This window comes from Harpia harpyja, chromosome 13 (assembly GCF_026419915.1).
Source record: "Harpia harpyja isolate bHarHar1 chromosome 13, bHarHar1 primary haplotype, whole genome shotgun sequence".
In the NCBI taxonomy this organism is placed as follows: domain Eukaryota; kingdom Metazoa; phylum Chordata; class Aves; order Accipitriformes; family Accipitridae; genus Harpia; species Harpia harpyja.
The window spans coordinates 41764327-41781823 of NC_068952.1; positions in this window are offsets into that span (position 1 = coordinate 41764327).

Here is a 17497-nt window from a genome sequence, read left to right on the forward strand (position 1 = left end):
GCACCTTTTTTCTGGTAGCAAACACAATCAATTCCTAGTGGGTAGAATATAAAGTACATAAAAATAGAAATAATTTTTGAAACAAAATAGTCTCCTAGGCCTGCTGGAAAATGTGGGATCAAATGTTTGGCTGGTTCTGGCAAGGATTTCTACTCCTACAGCCACAGCTTTGGTAAATCTCATACCACTCCTTTTTACTGCCCTCAGGCCTCTCTTAGGTTCTCAGCCGCCTTCTCTTCCCGGGGCTCCTAAAACCATGCCTTTAGTGAAGTCTTCAATGGTCTCTCATTTGATCTGAGATGATGGAGTAGAGCAGCAAGAGCTGCAATGAATCATCCAGCTCTTGGGAAGCAGAGAAAAATCTGTCTTTAAATATATCATCTTGCACTGCAAAGCCTTCCAGGAGAAGCCTAATGTCTTCCTGTGAAAAGCTCTGACTTGGGAAACTGGCTCTGAGTGATCAGACACTAGCCAGGTTTCACGATAACTGCGACCTTCATGGAAGAGGCTTTGTCCCTAACTGTATGACAGTTTTCTCATTTGAAGGACATATACTAAGCTCCCAGTGTAGAGCTCGGCTCTAACTCTTGGTAACTTCGGCCTGTTTAACTGCACAGTAAGATTCCTCAAGAGTTGGCATCTTCAGTAAGAAACACGTACATTTAAGAATAGCACTGAATGCTGGAGTTCAGCTATGTGGTTTAGGTCTTACTGTGATCACAAATCACTGCCTGAGCTTCACAAGACAAGTGTCACTGATCAGTCAAACCAGATGGAGGGCACAAAATCAGCCGACCCAGGACCAATTACAGAAGGAAGGAGAACCTGTTGGTTTCCAAAGCATGTCAAGGCAATTCTAGAGAGGAGTTTAGTACAGGGATTTTTTAGTCTGCAGTGCATTCGTTATTAAGAAATTGATTCACAAATTTACACATTGCCCCATTACACTGGAAAAAATTTAAATACTCAGATCTTTTTGCAAGTGCCTGTAAAAATATTCTACCACCTACAGTGAAGAAAGCTAAGACTGCAGCAGATTTAAAATAAACAAGACAGTGAAAGAACATCTCACAGACTTTCTTTGTTCCAACTACATGTCTCTATCTGAAATATCCTCTGTTATTAGCCAAAGCCATTGCAAATATGATGGAAGTTTTATAGCCACACTAATAAATGTTGAACAAATTTTACTGACTCTCTTTAAGGTTTGTGATAAACTATAGTGAGTAGAGCCTATGATTGGGAATGAGAACAGCGACTTCTCTCAGATACGTGCTAACTTACTCATCTGTACGAACAGTTGCAGCAACATCTGCACTCTCAGCAACTTTGCATACGTTGGGACTGAATACACCTGATGTGTCTGAATCACTTGGAGTTATTAAACAATGCTGCATCCATTAATGAATGATGGAGAAGAAAAGGACTGACTCTCAGCTAGTAAATCAGCTGCAGGGAGGGCCACAGAAGCAGCGATGGTCAAATCATGGTGCTTCCTGCATACGGCTCCAATTAATGAACAGGGACAGCTACAGCTACTCGAGCTGAAGGCAGGTTAGCAGATGTGCTTCCAGTACAGCTCAGTTGCTCAGCTAGTTCATAAGCAAGGAAAGAAAGGTGGGAGAAGGAGCACTGACCTTGTGCTGACTGTGCCGAGCAGTAAACTGCGGCCATTCGGTAGCAGCTCTGCAGGGAGTTGAGACATCCATGCGATGAAGTAGGAATGCGAGTGGACAGACAGATGAAAGGAAGGACCCACACCACTGCCCCAAGATAAGCTGTTGCTGCTCATAAATTAAAGCCTTGAGCCATTGCTTGGAGCAAGCAGGACTTCTGAATCTTGGGCCACGCGAAGCTCTTAATTTAAGATATTAAGCCAAAACACTGTAAGCATCAACGATGCTTTATTCCATTCAAGCCTAAAGAGTCAACATCTGTTCAGAGGCTGGTTTTGTCCCCCGGGTATACTGCTAGTTTTAGGGAAATTAATACTGTGGCTGCCTGGGGAGCAGAACATATACAGTGTGTCAAGGGAATATTGTTTAATTCCAGCTGATGCATTGGGTTGATGTTTTTTAGTGCTAACATGGTGTTAAGTGGTTGGGTCATGCAGACTGGTTGCCTAAAATAATCTCAGTAGAGTATCAAGATCGCACATAGATCCTCTTCACTACATGCCATTACATCAAAATGAATTTGTTCAAGTTCCAGTTGTCAAGAAGACCACAACATGGTCAATGGATAAACTGAGGAGGAAAAGACAATTATGTGACTTCACTGGTGATCTCACTAAGCGCTTTCAAATGACAGTGAAAACAAGCTACAGATTTTCTCTCAGCCACAGGGATCAAAAATAATCTCATACTTTGGATGCTGAGACCTTTTGAAAGGGTAACAGAGAAACTGATTACTTCCCATAGACTTTGGCCTTCCGGGGTAATAGGCCTTTGAAGGAGAATCTGATTTCATAATTAGAGCTGGTTCTAATAACAATGTGGGACTACATATTGTAACACCTTCCTTTAAACCTCTGCATTTTGGAAGAGGGAAGATTAACACTTCCTTATGTGGTCTCCTGTGTCTAGCCCTGTAAACACACAAACTGAACTTCCAAAACACCAAATCTGTGCTTTCACTACAAAAAAGCAAGGGTATATTTATAAAACTGCACTAGGTAACTCACATTCACAACCAGAGATAAAAACCTGGTGAACACAAAGCGGTTTAATAAGCATTAGCTCATTGATTTCAAAGGTACTGGGATTCAGGGGTGTGCTGCTGCTTTTTCCAGAATACTTCCAACAAGAATGGCACAAGTTTCAAAACCTCCTCAGTTTCAGGAAAGTAAACCATTTCTATGTATGTTCATTTCCCATGAAAAAAGGTGGATTCACGCAGATATTAATAGCAGTTACCACTTGGCGATCAAAACTAACTTCAGATTATGTTAAAAAACATTAATCTAATTCTTCAAAAGTCTGACTGTAGCAATTTCCTGGCAGTGTATGCAGCAATCATTACATACACATTTACAGTAAATCTGTGCCTGCTCTAGTCCTAATCTAAAACTGATGGGCAGAATTATTTTTAGTTTAACCTTGGTATTTTGCTAAAAGGAATGCAAATGTCATTGCTAAAGGACAAAAGGAAAAAAAAGAGAGACAGAAATAACAACTTGGTGGAAAATTAAAGCACAGAGTTGACTATGACCCCAGCAATTAGATATACACAGGTAATTGATCTTTAGTTGCCTGGGTTCTAATGTCAGAAAAGTGACGTTTTTGACTCTCCCATAACAAAGCCTTAATGCGGGTTGTGTTCCAGCAGCCCAGATAGGAATCACCAAGGTAGATATTTAAAGCAAACCGCATTTTCTTTATGTAGATTTAAAATCTACTATTAGAGTACTATTACTTTATTTATTTCCTTCCTCCCTTCCACCCAGATACTTTACTTGCCACACAATAAGTATTTGCTTCCAGTTTCAGCACAGCAGTGACCAAGTTCATTTTGCTTCCACAAGGGAAGCTGGCAACAGCAAATCCATACCATAGATTGTTATGAACAGCAACACCGATTCCAGTATCAGGCCAGGATATATATGCATTCATAATCTCACGGGTTCATTAGCCTTTTTCCCCTTGTCTTGCTCCTTGCAGGACTAATGGACTAGATCCCCCCACTGCTTTCTGTCTTCTGCGCTCATTTACACCAGTTTAACAGGATTGAAATGCACCTTCCTCGTACTCATTTTGTGCTGGTTTATATAGCCAGGCACACCCTTGAAAATTCTCTTCTATTCTTCCTTTTTAAACATCTGTAAACAGCCACAGAAATACCTTGCTCTTTAATACAGATTTAGACAGATAAATCAGTACATTAACTTGAAACTAGTGACTCCACTATAAGTTAAAGCTATAGCACAAGTCATGCCAGTCACATCCAAAACCAAGGGAAATTCAAAGTTTGAACTTCAACCTGACTAACTTTGCAGCTTGTCCTTCTTTGTGCAGAGTGTGGTACTAGAGACCTACACTGATCCCTTCCCACCTGAATTACTCAGTGATTCTCAGCTGAGGATGCTCTGGGGCACTTGATAACCTTTGAACTGTAAAAAAAAGCTTTGGTCTTGCATTAGCATTCTCTGCCCACCAGCACCCCACCCCCAAATTTCACCAAAAAACCCAAACCAAACATTTTTTCCCTTAATTTAAAATGTCTCCTTTTTTCCAAGGGAAATCTAATAAAAAACATGTTTCATTGACTGAACAGAGTACTCTGGTGTGTAAACAATAGAGATTCTTCTGTGAAAGTCAATTTTGTCTGGCTTCTAGGAATTCCACAGGGATAAAAGAAAGACCTATATGCAGTCTAGGACTTGTACTTGGTGGGATGAATCCTGAAGTCAGTGTTAGTAACAGCCATCACAGAACCGGAACCACTGCAATTTCCCAGCGCTTTTCTTCCTCTAGGACTCAAAGGTCTAACAGTAACTCACAAGCTACATCACAGATAGAACTCTGCTCTCAGAGATGAAGTTGGAAAAACTTAAATGATTATAATACCAATACCTGAGTGCCAACCATCAGCCACGATGCTGACCGAGTCTGTGTGACTACGTCTGATGACGGAGCCTGTGTGCATAATTCACTCTATCTAAGAACAGCTTTGAATGTGCAAATGAAATGAACCGTCTTCCTATTCATTGCTCCCAATTTTTATTTACATTAACACTGTGTAATTGAAAGTTGGGCACACTACAATATTTTGCTTTTTCATGGCATCAACTCCACTAATGGGTAGCAATGTTCTGCTCTTGCTGTTGCAGTTGAGGACAGCTGTAACACTTGTAAGCAATGGTCATGCTCTGAGCATTTCCCACTCTTCTCACCCTTTTACTTTGGTTTCTGCCTGTTTCCTTTGTTCTTTTTTCCCCTTACTACTGTCTGCATAGGATAGTATATCCCTCTCCATTTTCCTCTCTGTCAATTCCTCAACAAACCTCCATCAGCTGCGTTTTTGTGACTGTTAGTTTAGATGAGACCACGTGTCCTGGTTTTTAGCTGGTGTAAACCCAGTTTTGCTGGTTTCACTGGAGCAATGCTGATTTACATGAGCTGATGATCTGGCTATATATATGTAAGTGTATATTTATCCAGCAAATCTGTCCATGATGTTTTCAACCTTCCATTCCTTATTCCTTCAAACTCAGCTGGCTCTTTCAGGTTGGGAATAGGGCTCGTCTCCCTTCTGTGTTGTGCCTCTCGTAAATGAGCCAGTTGGAAAGTGCACCATCCGCTGTGCAGAAAGATTACACTCCAAGGTTATGTATTACAGCATGATGGGTGAATTGCTGAAGGCTTCAGAGTGCAGGATCAGACCAGAAGCCTGGTTGTTAAAGCATAGCGAGAATATCTGTGCTGTGAGAGAAGTGCTGGACAGAGACACAGAAATGAGTTTTTGCATCCGTTTGAGCTCTACATATAGGGACAGGAATGAGATAGCCACATGCAGAGGTTTCTAATTAATGTTTCTAATCTCCAGACTCCAGCTCTGAATTCTCTTCTCCTTCCTTAATTCTCCAACTGGGAAATCGCTGTGGCTCACTGTAAATTTTAGCAAAGAATTTGTCCCGGATCTAGACATAATGATTTTGGCCATTTCTCCAACAAGTAGAAAGAGGGCCCCCTTCCCAGACATGGGACCTCTGGATCCATAAACCATAAACTCTCTCTCTTGCCCCATTAATGCACCTCCTCTATCCACATGCAGGAAGTTTATTGAAAACAGTAGACCAAAGGAATAACCGCAAGAGTACCCACAATCATTTAAACTTCATTTGTGCCAGTAGCGTACAAGTGCCCACTCCCATCTTTAGCAAGACATCTTCTCAGCTAACAGAAATTGGGGATGTCTCTTAACCTCTAAGCTGTGCAAATTGAGTTAGCCGAGGAATTGCCCCCTTGAGTCCTGAAGTCAAGGCCTTCTCTATTCCAGTTCTTTCATATTTCATGTAAGTGAATACCACATTACCCACTGGAGTTCCACAAGTACTCTTCTTTCCTGTATTATGCTTGACAATTACCTACGTAAGCTACATTTGATCTACCTCTAAATTTTGTTTTCCTATGCAGAAGGCTAGATCTCTTCCCCAGCTCATTTCATAATTTTGAATCCTAATTCATCCCCATCCTCTGGGAAGAATGCATTTTTTGCAATACCTATGTTGTAACTTTCTAGAGCACATGCTTCTAATTTGAGCATTATTTTCCAAAGCTCCTAGCACTTAACCACAAAAGTTCTTCATTTATTTTCCTTTTTATTCTCCATTTAATCCATCCTCTTATTTTATGCTTTGGATCATCTTTATATCTTACATTATGGCCTCTAGTATAAAAGCTTTTTGTTTTAACTAAGTACTTAAAACCCACAGAGAAGTATAAAAATTATACTGGGAGATTTAGACAGAACTACCCTTTCCTCTCCTCATTTACTTTTCACCCTCTCCCAATCCCAAATTCTAAAGCAGAAAAGAAACATCTGAAGAGCTCTACCCATTTTAAACCAGCATTTGAAGGGGAAAAAATGTACCAGAATCTAGTTGCTGCCACTAATTTTCTGAGTGACTTTGGCTAAGTCATCCTCCCCATGCTTCAAGGTCCATTGGGAAGAGGAATGCTTTGTCCTTGTCAGTCTAAATATACGAGCTTGGGTGGTAAAGATCCTTAGGCCACGTTTTTTTATTCCTTGAAGTTATGAGGGCCCTCTATTAGCAGGTGTAGATTAGGAGCTGCCAGAGTGGATAATGTATAATGAGATGTATTTCCCTGGCCTGAGCAGAGAAAACTATAGCACATCTTGAGACATGAGGTTACAGAAACCTTGCAGTATGAATGCCACACTAGCTATACCAACTCTGCAGAAAAGTTTAAACCAGAGCAGGGTCCCTGGACAGATGAACAGAGGCAGAGGGAAAGCCTGAGGAGCCCTCAGCCAAAGCCTCCCCAGTCTATCAACGTATGATGGGGGACCAGAAGCTTCTCTCTCTCTGTCCCTCCCTCCCTCACCCGTATCACTGCAAACATCTGAGCTTCCCAACACCACCCTACCCTTTCCAACACATGAATGGATACCCCATTTCTGAAAGCATGCTGCAGAAAAGCATACACTTTCAGCAGCTCTGCCAGCACCCGTGAACGCTACCACTAAGATTCAGCCAATTGCTTTCCCTGTGTAACTACAACTCAAATCTCTTCTTCAGCTGTGACCAGTTTAGGGCCAATTCTTGAGCTATTGAAGACTACAGGCATTTTGCCATCAACCAAAAGTTGGCTTCAATATTCTTTACCATCCATACTGCTTACACTGGGGATGTTAAATGAAAAATTGGCAGTTTATTTGAAAGCCGGGCCAGGCGCTCTCTCTGTGGGGCATTTGCTTAAAGGGGATGGGACAGCTTAGGAGCACCAAGCACAGAGTTCTACTTTAGCTGTCCTGAAGCAATTCCTATCTGTACTAAATTATGGAGCAATTTCTACCCCCTTCACGCAAGGGTTAACGATTAGGGACAAAGCAGGAAAGAAGCTCTGGTTGTAGACTGTTTCACATGGCTCTCTGTAGTGTCCATGAAGCACAGAACAACTAACTATACAAGAGTGTACGATACCCCAAAATTTTTGGCTCACTGTATTGTCCAATATCTAGGACTGGGCCAGTCCCACCATTAGTGCACTGGGAGAGTAGCCAGTCAATCCCAAAGCAAAGAGGGGGTTGAGCCTGTTTTCTTGCTCTAGCATACGGAAGACTGCATAGTTTCAGAACTGCAGTAAAATAGTTAATTTAGGCTTGGACACACCTTGCTAATCCTTAAGCTTGGAAAAAAGCCTGTGCGGCTACAACGTGGCTCCCCAACCGAACACGTCTTGTGGGACCATGGCTCTACAGAGTTAGTACAAAATTAATCTTGGTCGTATTTGTGCCTTCAGGGGACAGGGCGTTCTCATTTCCATACACAGCAGTGCAAGTGTTTGCTTTTTCTTTGGGGGGAGAAAATAAAAAGGCAAACAAAAAACAGAACAATAAAGCAAATGAATTACAGCGTACTTTAGCCGGCTTCAAATAACAAACATGACCCCATTTGTATGAATATGATTCCCTCTCCAAGTTTGTAAGTATTTCCCTGGTATGTAAATCATAACAAGATGGAGACTCCTGGACCTGTAGATTTACCATGAAACCTGCATTCAGCCACTCCGCAGTTTAAGGTGTGATTTCAGCCCTGGCACTTGTACTGGCTTTAGCGTTCAGCTCAGGTATCTGTGCATAACCAGCCTTTTAAGAGGCATGGACCAGAAGGTAACATTTCCCTGAAACCTTCTGGTACGAAACAGTTGTTTGGACAAATCAACGAACAGCTTGGCCAAAAGGTTCTCAAATCCCTCCTCCTCTTACACAAGCTCTTTCTTTTAAAGCTTGTCACTTTATCTGTTGTCATAGTAAAGACTCAAAGTTACAAGCTCTGAGTCAGACAGCTTATTAATAACAAGTGAAGGACAGTACAGCACAGATTTCACGAGGCAGACTCCATTTAGCAAACAGAGTAAGATGCCAGGGTCCCAGACAGCATATTCAGACCATGCTGGAGAATATAGTATCCCCCTCCACCACATCAGGTGAACTCTAATCAAACCAGAGCAACGTTTGACTACAGTGAGCACAGGAATGGACATTACACTGGTGTTGTTGTCCCTGCGCTCAGGCTGGAAATTACCTGCAGACCAACCTTAACTGGTACTGTTATGTCAACCACAGCACAGAAGAGCTTTCAACAGGGAGATGCTACCTGAAAGCAAATTGAACTGCTTACATTAACTTAGAAAAAAAATGCCCAACCAAACCACACACAGAAGTCTGAATACACCTTTTTCTTCCTCACAGTCCTCAGAAGGGAGGTATTCTGGGACTCAAGGCACAGGAGATTTACTAAATGGAGTTTACTCCAGGCTAGGGTTACAAAGAGAATCAGTATGATGTGTACACAGTGAGACCTGAGCACATTGGAAAGTCTGGCCTTCACTGAGATGCCCCAAAGGACCTACATTTTCCTAAAAATCACTGTCTTAACCCCCCCGGGACTGTTAAAAAAGATCAGTGGAAGAATACTGGTGTCAGACTGGAATATAAACAGTGAAGAATCAGATCCAAGGCAAAGCCACCACTGGCATGATCTTGAGAAGCGATCGTGGTTTATGATGGTCTGTAGGATTACAACATTGGGGAAAAGGATGGGGCCTTGCAGACTACGTCCTTTTCAGCCGCAGCAAAGGTGCATCATCTACAGCAAGTCAGCATGGTGAAAAGCAATCCTGCATCGGCCACCATTGAATTGGTACCATCTAGTTAGTTCAGGACATTTTTCTGTGAAGCCATCTACTGCCATCAGTGAGGACTGTGTTGTAGAGAACCGTCTTTTACACCTGCGGCTCCAGGGTCCTGCTTGGTAGTTCCACCTTCCAGCTTTGGGTAGCTATTTCGGTCTCCGCTGTTTTGCCAAAAACGGCCCCTGTCACAGCAGTACAAAGCTAAGCAAACACTCCTGTTGCTTGCATGATACTCTCATGATCAATTACTGTGAACAATAATATGTATTTCATGGTATCTTGGCCCTGTTGTTACCAGAATCTATCCTGCCACTCATACAAGAACTTGGGGGTAGAGGAGAGGATCATCTGGCACTATTCTGTCAGGGATTTAATCTTTGGATACAGTGCATTAGATGGATTAGAGCAAAGACGCAGGCTATCCGTATTTTTAAAGCCCAATGACCTTTAACAATGAGAAATAATAAGAGGAAAAACGTGAACCCTGACAAATTCATAACTACAGCACAGGGGAAAGGAATGTATTCTTTTAACATATGAAAAAACATTGCGCATAACATGTCTATTTTCTTTTCAGTCCCGTAGCTGTTATGAATTATATACAGCATATTTAGTCGTCGTTTGTTCTTGTGCCTTTTTATGTGTGTGGGTACTTAAGCTGTTCTAAATTTTTTCTTCATCGTTGATCAAGTAATTGTATGAAACACCATTTGTTTTGTCTCTCCAGAATCTCGTGGTAGTGTTGCGTTCCTGTACTACTGATAAGCTGTCAGTGAGAGCTCAGAGATAGGGTTTTGCTGTTAACCAGCATCATCCACACAAGAGGCACAAAACTATTTATCATCTAACTTAAAGAAAAATGGCATTTTGAATTAGCTCCTACTAGCATTACACAGGCAGCTCATGGACAAGAGATGTTATAAATATTCCTCATAGCCCTCTGGATGACTTAGGAAGGAAAGAATCAGGTTTGCCAACTTCCAGTCCCCAACTCCAACCACCTCTGTTATGGTGACAACAAACAGCAACAGGTCATTACTTGCACGATAGCAGTTAGCCCAGCTGTGGATTGGCAGGATATCTTGTCGATTGGTGTTATCATTTTGGGATGCAGATAAAAGGAACCAGGCTGCAGCCCTCAGTGAGCTGAGAAAGGTCACTCCATCTCAAAGCAAAAGCAAATGTGTGCACTACCTCATCTCCAAGTGCAATCACAAAACAATGTCAGATGTCAGCAAACAGCTCAAAAACTCACGGAATCTAGCAAAAAAAAAAAAAAAATTCCTTTTAATATGGAAAAGTTACCCCCAGTGTCTCTAATGAAGCTAAAGATGAAGAAATCCCATCCTTCTGTGAAATTTGCCAGCATATTCATAAAAACACTGTTTATTTTTAGCCAGTTGAAAGCTTTCTTTTCTTTATATTTTCCTCATCCAGCAACAGGCCACATACCAAAGCTGAAGTTTTGTTTAAAGGGAAAAATAAAAACAAGGCACAGGAAGAGCTTCACCGATCTCAGGCTACTTTCCCTGCAAGGGCACTGCCTCTGACACAGCCCTCCTGCAGCTGCTCAGCAAAGGGCCTGGCATCCTTAAAGAGGGTTTTCTTTTGCTCCTCAACATCCCTGTTGCCTCCCCTCTCCCCAGGCTCTGTGATGGTAGATGGGTCTGTGATAAGGGTTGCAGGAAACAGGCCCACCCTGGATGCAAACATTCATGGGGCTTTTTATCCAGATGTGCCTGGGAGACGAGAGCGAGCCTCAGCCCTCCCCACTTCAAGGTGAGAGCATGGTAAATTTGCAGCAGACATTTCTTTCCAGTGGGTCTACTGCTGCTCAGGTCAGAGAAAAGACCGTTCTCCTTGTAAGAGTCCTCCATCATTAAAAGTGGGTATCATGGCTTTGAGATATACATGATGCTTTTCTCCCTGAATACTTTCAGATAATCTCCCAGATAAGTTTGAGTTCCCTTTGAGATGGTGTGTGAGGCTCCACTGGTATATTTAGAGGTTGCCATTGGCTTTTACTCCTTTTCATATATGAACATCCGATGGAGACACTGAAGACAAAGGTGGGTCGGTTTTTTTCTTTCTTGAGAGCAATGTATTTGGCTCCCTCCTGTGGGCACCAGCGTTGCTAATCTCCCGAAACATCGGATTTAAACAAAACAATAATACCAGCTAATGCTACAGCTGAATCCACCCTTCCCCTGGCAGAGTTCTGTGCTCACTTGGCCAACAAAGAGTTTCCTAAGCTTAAGCATTACCAGCAATGCCACAGAAATGTGCAAATGGCACACAGCAGTTTTAAAACAAGAGAACTGTGCAGGAATGAACCAAAGCATGTAAATTCTTCTGTTTAAAGTATATGAGAGGTGGCTTGATGCTATATTGCCTGAGTGAATGCAGGTAAGCAGTTTACTGGCCTCAAATGTTACTATATAGTTTTCTATTATCTCTCAGTGTGAGTTCAAGTCAGTACCTTCCAGTATTATTTCCTATTCAGGATCCAGGAACTACTGAATGGAATAAACTCAGGAAGTTTTAACTCTTTGTTTGCTAGCTGTCCTTACTAATCACTTGAAGAAAACCAAACCAAAACAAACCAAAACAAAACCAAACCAGGAATATGTGCAAGTTCTTCAGAACCCAGCCTGGATATTCTCAATGTGGGTCCAAACCAACAGCACCAGCTCAGCTGGGAACGTGAGCTCCTCTCCCCAGAACTAGAAACTGAAGTTTCTGTCCTGTTCTTCCTCTGAAAATGTCCCATGGAGCAAAAACTCTAGGCCACTGCAAGGCTAATGTATCATGCAAACCATAAAAAATAACAACTTAATACTGTCTCTGTATTGCTTAATCCTTAAAAATGTTCTTTTTTTTCCAGGATTAGTTGCTTGAGCTGCTTTAGTTGCCAGCTAGTTTCTTTGCAAGCACAAAAATAATGAATGTGCAGGTGAACAGCATTTGCCATGTGATTTAGATAGCCCTCCCTCAGGCTTCTCTGGAGAGTTTCCTCCAAACCTCATCCCTTTCCTTGTATGTCAGTAATTTGCTATAGGAGACTAAGCGAGCCCAGTTCCAGATTCGTGGTTTCTACAGCCACAAAGGGAATTTGGGATGTGTATGAGGTATAATCAGTATTGTTTTATAGAAGATTTTGCTCAGAAGAACAGTTGCCAAGACACAGATAGCTAATGCCATTTGAGGTTCTAGGACATTTGTATGAGGCTCGGAAATTCAGCCCCTACAGAGAGCCACAACCTTCTGGAATGGGAATTGAAACAGCATTTCATGGAGGTTTTCTGTGACATCTTGGACAGCATTAACTTTGCCTGGACAGTGAAGTCTCACCTGAGCAGTCTTCCTCAGAAAGAGCTGGGAGGACTGGCCCTGGATTTTTATTCCAGAAAAGCTTAGATGCTTCATCTGCCTGTGGGGGAGCTGAGGAAGGAGGGAAGTGGGGACCTATATTCCTCTTGCAAGTCTTCCCAGACCATGTCTCTGTAACACTGTGAAACTCCAAGTAACAGCAGTCCGGAGCAGTTTCTGGGGAAGAAATGAGGGATAACTGTGAAAGCCCAGTAATTTTTCTTTTCTGCACACTAGCTTCCTCTCACAAACTGGGATTGAAGTCATCATCTGCATCTTGCAGCCATTTTCATATAGATAAATGCTTTATCAACTTTCCACTGAAAAGCTCTGTTGACTCCAGGAGTCTCAGAACAAGACCTCCAGCAGGGACAACCTCAACCAGGAAACTCAGAAGATGGAAAATGCTGAGATCACTTCCGAGCTGCAGCACTGCTACTGCACTGGACATCACCACGAACGCAGCCCAACAGGCACCCAGAGCGCACATAAGCCTCACCTCTATCTTATCCGTATCACTGCACTGGAAAGCAGCTCCAAGGGAGCACATTTGCAGCAGATCACACTGCTCAGAGCCCCTATAAAACTTAGTCTCTGCAGCAGTTAGGAAGTTTTTTGATCCCTGCCTCAAAAATGGGGGGGTTTGCCCCTAAGATGGGGAACAGAGAACAGAAAGTACCCAGAGAGAACAGGCATCAGAGCCTGAGCAGCTCTGGAAATGCAGAGGAGGATCAACTCCAGGTGAACACTGCAGCTGAAGGGTCCTGGCACCCCACAAGCTGGGAAGGCTCCTGGGGGACGGTGGGACTGGAGAGGAATATTACTGCTGCCCTCTCCCGTTCGTTTACTGCCAAAACAAGCCTGAGTGTGCCCGGATCAGCCTCTCAGAGTATCAGTGCCACTCTGGTGTCTCAGTGCAATGCCACCACCCATGCCCGCATCATTTTGCTTATAACACAACATCCATGAATCAACAGCGTTGTCCGATTTCTGTAGTTTCATCAGGGCGGGAGGCTGACCTGCTTTTGCATCAGACCCTTTGGAGAGGGGAAGGAAAGCCGGTCCTTCAAATCTCCAGTCTTGCCTAACAGTCCAGTAAGGCTTTGTGTCTCCATGGTTGACCTACCATGCTGAAGTGCCCGTGCTCTGCACAGCTCTAGATCCCCTCTCTGAAATCACGGACAGTTCAGGGAATATGATCTGGAATGAACTCAGATCTCCCAAACAAGCTGGGAGACGTCTGCTCCTTATGACACTCAGACAGTCCCTCCTATTGCATTCCCTCCAATTTAAATGGAAATGAGATGAGACAATACTGATCACTATAAAATTGCAAGTGAAGCAGAAAGCCAGACCATTTTGCTGTGCTGCAAACAAAGTTAACGCTCTGTCAATTCATCAGTCACTTGCATTGGGAATTACTGACCTGTCACTCTGAAGACACCTACTGTACAGCTACAACACAGCCAGACCTCTCCAGTGACCTTCACTCCCCTTTTAGGGCTCTGTTTTGCCTTCCCCAGATTAACCGAAGGCCAAGGCTTTCCGTGCAGTTCCCCTGTGTACAAGCAGAGCAACTACAGCAGCTTTCACAGGCTCTGCTCCAGCAGCCCCACACCGATGGCTGCACTCAGGCAGCCTAGGCGAGGGGGTTAACCACTTCAAACAATGGAGCCTGGCATGACTTGGCCGGACACATGACAAATGAGTAATTCACGAGTTCATGCAGGTAGTGATTTACAGTCTGGATTTGAGCTGGAATATTGCTAGAGGGGGAGTGTGGAGCTTTCAAGTAAAGAGCCGATGACTCACTTTCTCGGTATTTGTTTTCTCGCACTGCCTCTGCTCCCCATTCCCCATGCATGCTCTCACAACAAAGTCTTGCTCTCCAGTAAAACGACTGAACTTTCTCTTACACCAGATCAGTAGTTTTAAAATTAATCAGCAAGCCCCAGTCAGACCGTGGGTCACAAGTGCCTCTTTGTGCAGGTATAATCAGGTAATGCTACAGTAAACACTCCAGGCAATATCCTTAGGTCATTTGCACAGATTTCAACAGAGTTGTGCTGCCTGATACCAGCCAAGGATCTGCCCCTTCACAGAAGCCAGTCCTTTCATGTGGATGGGGTGCGGAGAAGCAGCAGAACAGAACATGAATTTAAGTGTGCTGGGTGTACAGGAATCAGTAAGAGCATGATCTCCACTCTCTCGATTTAAGAACAGCACTTGAAAAATAAGCAAGAAGCAAGCCACATTAATACCCTTCCTGAAAACCTTGAGCTCCTGGCCAGAAGCTCTTTCCTTCCAACAATGCTTGACATTACAAGAGCTCACAAAGATGGCCTGAAGTGCAAGCAGTTCACTGGCCACAAATTTCCCTGGGATGGCTTTCCTCAGCCTCCCTCCATGGCAGAAAGAGTATCTTGACAACACAACCATGTTTCAGATAGTTGTTGCTGTCTGAAATGAGGGCCACAGTGCTACATCCTTAGTTTCTAGTATCTGTGTCTGACCCCACAGCAATCTTCCCAGGAATACAATTCTCGAGTTTCTGTTCTCTTTGAAATGACAAGTCAGGCGGCCTCATGCAATAATGGAAATGGTAGCTCTGTACTCTTCACATTTGAGATGTATCGCTATAATAATAGGCAGCCAACAGCCAAAGTTACACCTATTTTTTTTATACAGAACTATCAAGAGTCATGTAAGAGTAACTGAATAAGGTTGTAGAAATTATTATCTATGAACATTGGTCTCCTGCAGGTTCTTTTGAAGAGATCATGTTCTCACTGAAGCCAGTGTCTGGGGGAAGAGAGAACGGATTGAATATGAAATGAGAACAGACTTTCTCCAGATGCGGTAGATGCAGCTTCCAGTTCTTACTGGAAACTGAAGCTATTTTGGCACATCATTCTTTATTTATGGCATTTATTATTTATTGCCTTTATCTTGCATGTGTAGAACAAGCAAAAAATCTTCTTCAAATGCACCTCACTCCACTGAGCTCTGGATGGCAGCAACACACAACATAGAAGCATTGGCCCCAATGCTGCAGGTGTAAATTCGCATCCTTTGCGTGAGTACCGGGACAGGTACCCCAGCATAAGTGCAACTGAAAGAGACAGCTTTGCCTTGTCTCTGCAATTCCTGATGGGTTGGACACTGAACAACCTTTCTAGCATTATGAGAATCTAAAGGGGCAACGGAGCATCTAAAGGGGCAACGGAGAGAGTATTTTCCCCCTGCTGTGCAAAGCTACTGTAAGAACACCACCACTCATTAACTTTATACGTACACTATCAAAAGCAGTCACTTCAGAGTGCAAAGCAGCATCTACTCAGCCCTCATGCCTCATACCACAGGCATGATCGTACAAAAAAGAGATTTTCAAGCCATCTCTAAAAGTACAAGCTCCAAGTCTCACCTTCCAACCACATGACCTGTCCCTAACCTATCAAATAAAACTGAACACTAACATGCAAGTGTCTTGTACTATGATCAGACAGCTAACTGCTCAAAGGGAATATTGTCTGCTTTAATATCCTCCATTCCTCAAGGCAGTTGAACCAAATATGACTAATATATAATTTGATTTTAACTGTGCTTTCCACACGTTTTTCATGACATTTTTCAAACATAGTTCAACAACTGTTTCTGGGAAGGCTTATATAACACAGGATTATAAATAATAAGCAGTCTTCTATCTAGCTCTGGTCACAAACACCAGGTAATAAAAACCGAGTAAGAAATGAAATAATAGTAATGTTCTCCAGGGAGGATAAACTCTTGTTACACTCTGATAAAGTTTATATCAAAGCTCTCTGATATGCTTAGGTAGCTTTAAAGTAAAACCCACTCTCCACAAAACTATTTAAGTTCTGCTCTTATGTAATGGTCAAATTTTGCCCTTAGCAAATGAATCCATCTCTCCTTGCTCAAGTATCTTAATGAGAATTGACCTTTTAAGAGTGCTTTAAATCTTCCTCAGTAATGTGAAACCCAGGAGCACACTGGGAAGTTGAGAAGAAACTTATCTAACATCAGTTGTACTTGCTCAGTTTCCAAAATGCAGTTGGCTCCAAGTTGTCACAGCAAGTAGGACTGGAAGGGCCTACTGTACTTGGGCTTTTTTTTTTTTTTTTTTTTTGTTAACAGAACTGATTCACTTGTCTGTAAACCTGAGGGCACAAATATTACCTTCAGAGTGACTCACCTTGGAGTAAACAGAAATGTTGCTACAGACCTGAGTAGGTGCTATCACCTTTTGTTTTGCAGGATTTTTACAGATAATGCTCAAAAGTCTTAGGAAAATCTCTGAGAGAGTCTCTCTTGCATCTTCCTTCTCCTCCCACATCCTTCCTCTCTCCTGACTATTCTACTTTTAGCAGTCACAGAGCATTTTCTGGTGCTTCCTTTTTATTCTTTCAGCCTTGCAATAGTTAACACTTGTAGAGTTTATTGTCAGAAATTTCGAGATAGGTAAGGGCAAGGTGTGAATGTAAATGTGCTTTTGTGAAAGCACCAGAAAAATAATAAGCAAGGGTTAAAAAAATGGCATCCGTTGAGAACTAAGGATACAATTGAGCACAATTATGCTGGCAAACATCAAGGATGGTATTTTCTGCATCAAGAACACAGCACAGACGAATTGTCAGTAGACGACCTGTGCTTCTTATTGAAGGACAAGAGGATGGCAAAAAAGGGAGTTGTATGTACTATATCTCTTTCCTGCTACCCTAACAGGAAAA